Source organism: Notothenia rossii (assembly GCF_949606895.1).
Source record: "Notothenia rossii genome assembly, chromosome: 5".
Lineage (NCBI taxonomy): Eukaryota > Metazoa > Chordata > Actinopteri > Perciformes > Nototheniidae > Notothenia > Notothenia rossii.
Genome location: NC_136903.1, coordinates 51,746,684 through 51,756,450, shown reverse-complemented (window position 1 = coordinate 51,756,450; position 9,767 = coordinate 51,746,684). Strand labels below are relative to the sequence as shown.

The 9,767-nt window shown below is 40.5% G+C and overlaps 1 long non-coding RNA gene across 3 annotated transcripts in view; it reads right to left on the bottom strand.

The window, feature by feature from the left end:
• Positions 1-9,767, bottom strand: part of LOC307038738 — a 46,839-nt gene that overhangs the window by 1,930 nt on the left and 35,142 nt on the right. For 2 of the 3 annotated variants that reach the window (XR_013808083.1, XR_013808084.1), the window contains exon 2: positions 2,669-2,797. This is a non-coding gene — a long non-coding RNA (uncharacterized lncRNA). Of the gene's footprint in view, positions 1-2,668; positions 2,802-9,767 lie in introns of all 3 variants that reach the window. The other variant, XR_013808082.1, reaches the window with a different exon arrangement.

Below are 9,767 nucleotides of genomic sequence, written 5' to 3'. Positions count from 1 at the left end.
CAAATGAGTCAGGTGCCTCGATGCATGAAAATTAATAGTCTCATGCATCAGTACGAAGAAAAAAGATCACTGTGCTTGAGTATTTTAGAAGAAGAAGACATGGGGGAACTCTTGCTTTTATCTTCTGTTTGGAGTACATAGCGAGCTGGGTGGTGAAGGTTTGTCATGTTTCGTGATAGTATTGGTGTTTGTCCAGTCAGTAGATACTTGAGTAGAAGATAATCACAAGTCATTCTTTTTTAAAGAGTTCTCCACTAACTTAGTATGTTTCTACTGCAAAGCTGGACATGATTTAAAAAGGATCAAATAAGAGCAGGCTGAGATATCCTGACTTTTAGTCTCAGGTATGGGACATGAGAAATACTCTGGATCCTATACTTCCCAAAATGCAATTCATCCATTCTTTGAAGGGTACTTTTTGCCAAAACAAATGTTAAGTCATTTTGGTTTTTTTAAGGACAAAAAGTTTAAATTGTCTTTATTATTGGCTCACCTATTGTGCGTGGAAGTGGGCATGCTTGGCCAGTGTGTGTGTGTGTTGTTTGTGTGTGTGACATTTGGACATGTCCTCAATCTCTAATCATATCTGCTGTGATGGACGTGTCCTCAGTCAGCATAACGATATTATTCAGATCAGCATTCTCTCCACCTGACACACTGAGGCTAACAAGTGGATTTATAAACGCTCAGCAACCTGTGGTGCTCTACATTGAGAGAACTATTGTTCGAGGTCTGTAGTGTTTCATTAATGTTCTGCGGTTTATTCAGTTAATACAGCAGAAGGGATGCACTGACCTCCTATCATGAACAGGGAAGAACACAAAGACTAACCCATTGAAACACTTCATTCCACAATATGTGTGTGTCACACACCAGTAGGGATGGTGTTCCCATAACGCCGTCACACAGAGAACAGGTCCTGCTCCTTCAAGAACCAACCGGTGACATGTACAAGCTTATGGATCTTTAAAGCTAAATTGAATATCTTTTTCCCTCAGGACAGCATCCTCTTTTCACAAGTGTTCAGATGTTTTTCCTAAAACAGAATGTCTTGTTCCCTCAGAATAATATAACTACCTCTTTAGATGGATCTTGGATCTACCTAACTTCCTAAATAATATCTTGTGCGATCGATCATCATCTGAACCCATTTATTCTTTATAGACTGAGCCATAAGCAGCACATGAGTTGTACACCCTATGCAACAACATCCACATTAATATCTGCTTAAGTCAAAATAATATTAATAATACCTTATTCTAGGAGTAACAGGATTTTTGCTCTGCAACAATTACCGGTGATTAATAAATACAAATCTACTCCATCATCAAGTGTTGAGTTTTTATTAAGTTTTCATGAATTAACTATAGATAATGTTCAAGGCAGCTATTCTGTGCCACCATTTAGAACCGTTCAACAGATCAGTCATGAGTCAGAAAAAACAAGTTCTCCCACTGAGCCAGAAGACACTGAAACCAGCAGACCCAGTTCTCCTGTATGCAGCTTTAAGTTCATAACAACACTGTATATCCAACATCTGCTTGCAAAATCCCTGGTTTTCATATGAAAATAAAGAATGATGAACAGTCAACACTTCAGTAAAATACTCTGTTATAGGAAAATTACTACTTTTATAATGTTCTTTAAGTAAAAGTACAACCGTTTTAACATCAAAATAAAGTTAAACTGAATCATAATTATGGTGGAGCATATTCTAAGTACTTTATATATTTATTCCCAAAAACACATCATCCTTTATTATTATGTATACTATGTAGCTAAAGCGGACATTAATGGACTCAGAAGTTAAGCAGGATGCAGTGAGGTAGAAGTATTAATTAGCATAAACTGGAATAACGTCAAAATGTTTACTTAAGTACAATACTTGATTAAATGTACTTAGTTACTTTCCACCACCATGAAAAGCAGCATTTGCATACCATCTCGATAATTAACTCCATCGGCCGAGTCTCACTCCATTTGTTACACTCACATAAAGCACGGAGGTGTCAGATGGTCGCTGACACACACTCCCACATCCATTCTCTGTGCAGCGTGCAGGAGCCCATCTGCTCCCAGGGTCAATGAACACACACACACACACACACACACACACACACACACACACACACACACACACACACACACACACACACACACACACACACACACACACACACACACACACGCACACGCACACGCACAGTACACACACACACTGAGCATGCCAATTAGTAAAATTAGAAAGATTTGTTCTGTTCATTTGCATTTCTTATAGCGAGCACATGGTTTCAGTTCGCACATTAATGGACTGAAATAAAAAATGTAAGAATCTAAATGTAAAAACATAGATTCTTACACTATTGGCCACAGATAAAGCCTCATTTGTTTTATGCTTTTATTTATGTTTTTCATGTGTTTTTGAATGGAATATAATCTTATATTATATATTATATATATACTTCAATTTTAAGGAAGAAGCCAGACTGTTGTACTGCACAGTATCTGCAGTAGCAAGTTTAGCATACTGTGAATCACTTTAATGGTTTTATTCTTACTTTACACACTTTAAATTTTACTTAAGAATAATACAAAAAAAAGTCTGTCTCTTCACTGCACTGTATTTTCAGCTTAGTATTACACATTAGGCATGTAGGTGTTTCCTCACGTCCTCCGGTAGCACCAGTCTGTGCTCTCAGTGGAGCCGGCTGTTCACCAGTCTGACAGCTGAGCTGGTGACGCTGCGTTCACTTTCATCAGGACTTTATCCTCTCTGCTCTCTGACGTGTGGAACAAACTACCTGAGGCAGAGACAGAAGAGCTCAGAGGGGAGGGGAACATTGGTTGAGAACATTTCGAAAACACTTTATAACATTTGAAATGGAGCTAATATTGGTTGTCAGATTGCAGCAGTACACAGTAGTACATTGCAGGTCAACTAGGTATTAATACTATCTGTGAAAATAAAGTCCACTGAGATTTTCTAGCCATGTGGATAATGTTGCCCTTGGTCACACTCACCACATATACAGACACTTTATGAAGTCTATAGTCTACGTAAAGATAAATCTATGATACCATGATACTTTGATGTATAAATGGACCATTCATATAACTATGTATCAGGGATGTGCACAGACATGTTGGGGGGCAGGTGCTCAAGTGAGAACAAGGGCACTTCCCATAATCATTTATAAAAAAAATGTTTTAAAACAAAAAGTTAAATATAGTTGCACATCTCTGACTTACTGACCAATTTATTTTTAATACCCTCACACTCACGCAATTGTTTAATATTCTACAAAATAATCAGCTAACACAGAGAGTCTTCTTTAGTATTCACTAAGCACAAGAGCAGACACAAAACTAATACAATTCATAGTTATTAAATGAGCAACCAACAATCAAAATTATGAAGTTACTGTTTAAGGATATAACAGCTAAAAGATAGTTTTTTCATGTACTTGTTATTTTGGTCTATTTTGCTTCCATGTTTTCTTTCACTCTAATGTAAAGAAAACTTCCAAGAAACGCATATAAATATTGTTCGTTTTATACCATGTCTGAATTCATCTATAGATTTAAAGCTAATCTGCATTTAAACATAACATTTCAGGGGAAAATACTGACTTGACGTAAGTAACTATCTGGGGAAGTTGTGAGGTGATGTGTTTTTAGTTTGATCCTTTTCACCTGCAATGCCTTGGTAACTGCATGCAAATTAGCGCATTTTAATTAGGCCTATATAGTTAACGCCTAATTTGCATATCAATGTGGCGATTGTGATGACGTTACTAGATACACATTTGACTATTTTCACTTTAAGTATCTTCCCTTGAGTACAGTACATTAGCCTGTATGCCCGTGATAAATTGTCTTAGCTAAACCTTGAGCTAACTTACCCATTAGCTAGTAGCCTTAGTTAACTATATATTTGTTATTGTATTTTAACTAATTAGCTGTAAACTCGAGGCACTGGCAGTTTAGTAATTTGTTCATCACCACTCACCTTCAAAATAAACCAAGAAAAGCCGGCATAACATGGAACAGTAAAGTGGGAGGTGCCGTGTTGCTACCTGTCTGTCTGAAGGGACTGATGATGTCCACACCGCTGTGCAGGAGACGTGGAGGGAGGGAGGGAGGGAGACGGAACAGTCTAATCTCCAGTAGGGCCTGGCTCATTTCGTGGCATCTGCAGGCAGTGGCAAGTACTTCCGGCATCTGCCACAGAGGCCGCTACTCCGTGGTATCTGTGGCAAGTATATGCCACAGATGTGGTATCTGTGGCAAGTATATGCCACAGATGCCATTACTTGCCGTGGCAAGTATATGCCACAACCATGCCACAACTTCCCGTGGCAAGTATATGCCACAACTTGCCGTGGCAAGTAAATGCCACAAGTTAAGAGAAGGTTTATGGTAGCTGCCACTCGCCTTCCGTGGCAAATGCTGATATTTAAACCCGTATTTATCGCGTAAAATGTCGCTGTTTTGGCATGACTTTATCGGACTGATCTGTACACAAGACTGATGATCTGTTACTGATGGTCCGATCTCTATTTTTCAAAAAGATTAAACATTATATGTTCTATAGATTTTACTTGCAGAACGTGGTTTGTTAAAATAAATAAACGTGCTATTTTTATGATAATACTCAAGATATATTATTAGTAAGTTGACATAAAGATCTAACATTGTTGACCAGAGGTGGGAAATAGGCTAACTTGTATACTCAAGTAGCCTACTGTACTTGTGATTTAGAAATAGCTTACTTGTGCTATAAGGATAAGGACAACCAAGCGCAAAGCCTACAAGCACTGAAAGGCTGGCAAGGGAGATGGATGAGCATGACTCAGCGTTCTGTCAAGAACTCGAACAATATAAATTGTTCGCCAGTTTCAAAACGCAATAAAAGGGTGGATAAAAAAGCATGCATTGTGTCTCGATTTTTAATATAATGTCATGATTGTCTTAACGGAATAACATGGTTTGTTTAGATTCAGTGATATCAATATCTAATAAGAATAATCTGAAGCATTTAAATAAAAATGTTCAACCAGAATTAAAATATTAAACAACAAAACAGATACAATGACATTAATCTGTTTCTTAACAACGAAAATAATACAAATTAAGTACATATGCCTGGATTTAAAATAACACATTTATACATGTGTACAATCAAATATAACTGTCCTTTGCCTCATTTATAAAATATAAATCTTAGCATCTCACTAGCAGTGGCAACTGCAATCAGTTACAGCTGCCCTAAGTCTGTAGCCAAGTCTAATAACACCATTGTACACGTTTCTGTGTCAATACAGATATTTATTTTTTAATTATTTGTCTTTACTAGTAACAATACACCTGGTTATCGTAGCAAGCAGTGGAAACTCCCCTCAAGAAGCGACAATTGCCAAGGGCTTGCGTTGCAACGCTCACTTGCCAATATTTCTTTTTTTATTACAATATAGGCCTATGTTTAGCCTACTATCGCACGTTTGTTTATTTTAGCAAACCAAGTAGGCTATTCCAAGTAAAATTGAATATAAATGATCATTTATTATCTTTTTGAAAAATAGAGATCGCACATCAGTCCTGTGATAGTCCAGCGACATTTTACACGATAAATACGAGTTTAAATATCAGCATTTGCCACGGAAGGCGAGTGGCAGCTACCGTAAACCTTCTCTTAACTCTTAACTTGTGGCATTTACTTGCCACGGCAAGTTGTGGCATATACTTGCCACGGCAAGTTGTGGCATATATAAGTTGTGGCATATAATTGCCACGGCAAGTTGTGGCATGGTTGTGGCATATACTTGCCACGGCAAGTTGTGGCTGTGGCATATACTTGCCACAGATACCACGGAGTAGCGGCCTCCGTGGCAGATGCCGGAAGTACTTGCCACTGCCCGCAGATGCCACGAAATGCGCTTGCTGTCTCTCCTAATCTCCCGACCTGATATTTTAATTTAGTATTCAATCAATATATTTTTGGAAAGGGAAACTGTGCGCAAACAACAATAGATATATATTCATTTATAAAAATTAAATAAAAGGGGGGCGGGAAAGGGCACGTTCTCTGGAGGAAGAAAAAGGGCAGGGGCTCAAGCCCACTTTGATGTCTATGTGTGCACGTGCCCTGCTATGTATCACCATATTATAAGAAGAAACGATCAAAAGGCCATTTGCATGGACAAAGGTTTTTGTTTACATTATTTAGACACCTCTGCAAAGTTCGAAAATGTTGATGCTAGTCGAATCAGAAGAACGTTCTCCGGGGTCAGAGCCCGGCATGTCCTACAGCAGGGGTTTTCAAAGTGTGGGTAGGTGAGCCTCCCCTCAGAGAACATAAGAACAGCCGCGCCCCCCCTCCCAATTATTATTGCTGTTATTATTATTATTATTATTATTATTATTGTTGTTGTTGCTATAATGCAGGGGTATTCAATTGCATTTCAAAGAGGTCCAGTAAGAGAAAATGTAATGAAATGCTCTGTTTTCGCTGTCTACCTGCACTCACACAGGTAGGTGAAGGGAATGAGCACTTTTACAGCCTTTTTGGCGAGGTGGGGGAACTCGGTCTCCACAGACAGCCACAAGTGGGCAAGTGTCACTTTACTCGTCTTTTTCTCGTTCTTTTGTGTCTCACGCTGCGCCTCCCCTGAAGCTCTCTGGCGCCCCCCAGGGGAGGCGCGTCTCACACTTTGAAAACCGCTGTGCTACAGCAATCTACCCTACCTCCACCTTACCAGGGTATATGCAGAAATCCTGAGGTCAAATTTAATACCTTTTAAGACCTTTTTTAAGACCCTTTCCATACATTTTAAGACCTCATCACAACTTTGAGTTCTAACCGGTTACATTGGCGACACACTTTACCTCACATTTACTATATTGATTGTAAGATAGCAAAACTAAACAGAGTGCAGACAGACTACTGAAGCCTCCTCTCCACATGAACTTCAACCTCTCTGTGAAGGTCAGGTTTAATGCAGTATGCTGCTTTTTTGCTTCTGTACTCTGTGCTCTTTCATTCCAGTAAAACTCCTCAGAAACCATTAGAAACCAGTATTTGACCAATAAACGAAACAATTGACAAAAATGTGAACTATCAAATATATTAAACTTTGTTGAGCTTCAGCGGGGTAATGCCATATAGGAGCTCCCTCACAAATACCCAGGGGTTAAATTGGGCTGGGGCTGTCCGGGGCTAAGCCCTGGCACATAGGACGATGCTCTGACGTCATCACCCTCACACATTTGTCATATGTTTACAAAAAAGGATATATATGTTACAACTTTTCTCGTTCTTAATATAGACTATATTTAGGGTCGATATGTGTTGACTTTACTTTAAAATAGCAGATCTCTGTGATCGGATATAGTTTGGCTTAGACCCCGGCCCCACGAGGACACATACGGTAAAACGCATACGCAAACGCAAAAAAGGCTTCCGTTCACACGCATTCGATTCATTAACGTGTCTGTTCACACTAGACCGCTGGAAATGCTGGAAACGTTGTAGTACATACGTCAGGCCTGTAAGTGGCGCTGCTGCAGCCCAAAATACACCAAAAGCAGCGAAGAAGACCCCGGAGCATGGTTGCCCTTCTGTTTATTCTCCGCGGTGGACGGCGTGTTCTCCTGCTGTATCTCTCTAAAGTTTAAATCTTCCGTACAAAATTAGAAAAGTGCCGATCAGAGGTCTTCTTTGTTATTTATTGAGCTTTAAAACAAATTGATAACGACTCTGTTCTCTGTATAATAATATTTAATAAACGGTGCCTGCCTCTCTTTTCCTCCCCCTCTTCTGACAGCCCAGCAGCAGGAGACGTGGGGAGAGGGAAGCGGTCTATTTAATCGTTTTTCAGAAAATGATCATATAGGGCTTTTACGGCGCGCTATGCATGGGGCCGCCTTCAAGGGATTTCGCGACATGTTGTTTCAGCAAATTAAAGGGTGTTTCATGTTGTCATTGCTTTGGGACTTCTTAATACCTTGGGAAATGCCGTTTAATACTTTTTAATAGCCTTAATTTTCGCTAAATTGTATTATCAACTTTTAATACTTTTTAAGACCCCGCGGACACCCTGCTTACCTCCACCCTACCTCCACCCAGGGCCGGCCCGTAGCACTGGCGTTATAGATGTTCGCCTCGGGCGCCAGATTTGGGGGGGGGGGGGATGCTGCGCTGGTAGCTCTGGGAGGGAAAACAAATTGTTTTGAACGTTGGTGCTCATCCTAATTTTTGGCCTTGATGTAACAATATTCATAATTAAGTAAATGTAACACCCTTTTCACCCCGGTGACACTTTTCATTTGCCCTGTACGATGGGCGCTGTAAGTGATGAAAATGGGGGATGTTGGCTTATCTGGCGCAGCTCACAGCCAAAGTGCAAGCGAGCGTGGGAGCGAGCAAGGGAGAGAGGGAGGGCGCACCGGTACCGGTGCTGTTGTTATTAGAGTCTGGTGCTAGCTGCACTAACGGATATAAGAAGAAGATGTTTCTACAATAATGTGGAGGGAGAGTCCTCTCCAGTCAGACTGAGAGGCTGATAACCAGAGCCGGCCCGACCCATTAAGCGACATAAGCGGCCGCTTAGGGGAAAAAAGAAAATAAAAATAATATCAGCACACCGTCGCCGTGATAAGTATGTTTGATTAATTTAGTTAATATGCCTAAATTGCCTACTCTCAAAGTCATGTATTATATTATTGAGTCAATAAAATAATACATTAACCGTGCTTTTCCTGAACCTCATCATGACACTAGAGAGGACGGCAGGATTGTAATTTTCCGTGTTCAGTGAATACAACAGAGGCAAGACACCAGACCAACCAGAGGGTTGAATGGAAATAAACATCTGTCTTATTGGCTGACAGGTACCTATCCTGTCAGCAGACATATAAACTGTCAGTCGGACTCAGAGTTTTTGAAGATGGACATAAGAACATTTTTCTTAAAAAAGACGACAATTCTCAAGTGGTGGTTCACACCGGAGTACTTTTACCCCGTTTAGTTCCGTTAGTCCCCCTGATGTCGCGTCCACACCAAAAAGAGTACTTAGTGCCGGGAACTTTTACCCCCATTTCCATTGCCTGCTAGAGAGGTGGTACCAAAAAAGTACCAAAAAAGTACCAATTTTTATTGGCTGGGCATATTGCAAACCACGCCCCGTAAAACTCCCAAAAAGTTTTGTGAAGCCGCCATTGTATTATCCTTGCATTAGCATTATTAGCATTAGCCCAGCGCAGAAACGCAGAAAGACTAACTTATGGCAACACTAAAGAAAACATGGGAGCGGTGGAGATGAGGAGGTGTTGGCGTTTTGGCGATTTACTTGGAAGGCTTCAGTAGAAGCTGATGGGAGTCAGCTTCTACTAAAGCCAGTCCCCAACTCCGGGGACTTCCGGCCGGGGACTTCGGGTGGTGGTATACGCCGTGAAGTTGTTTGCGGCCTGCCAGTAAACCCAAAGCAGAAGAAGACGAAGTGACGTCAGCGGCTCATTTGCGTAATCTTCCCTCAGGGAAAAGTGCTCCGGTGTGAACACGATTGGTACTATAGTGCCCTGGGGTTATAAGTGCCGGGGCACTAAGTACTACGGCAAAGTACTTTGTGTGAAAGCGGCTAAGGTATGTAAATGTCAGTAAACTTCCAAGTTATGCAAACATATAAGCAAAGCATAAATCACAGCTACGTTGACGTTACTTTGAATCCCCGTGGTAAGCTTAACCGTTAGCAAGTAGCTATATAGCCAGA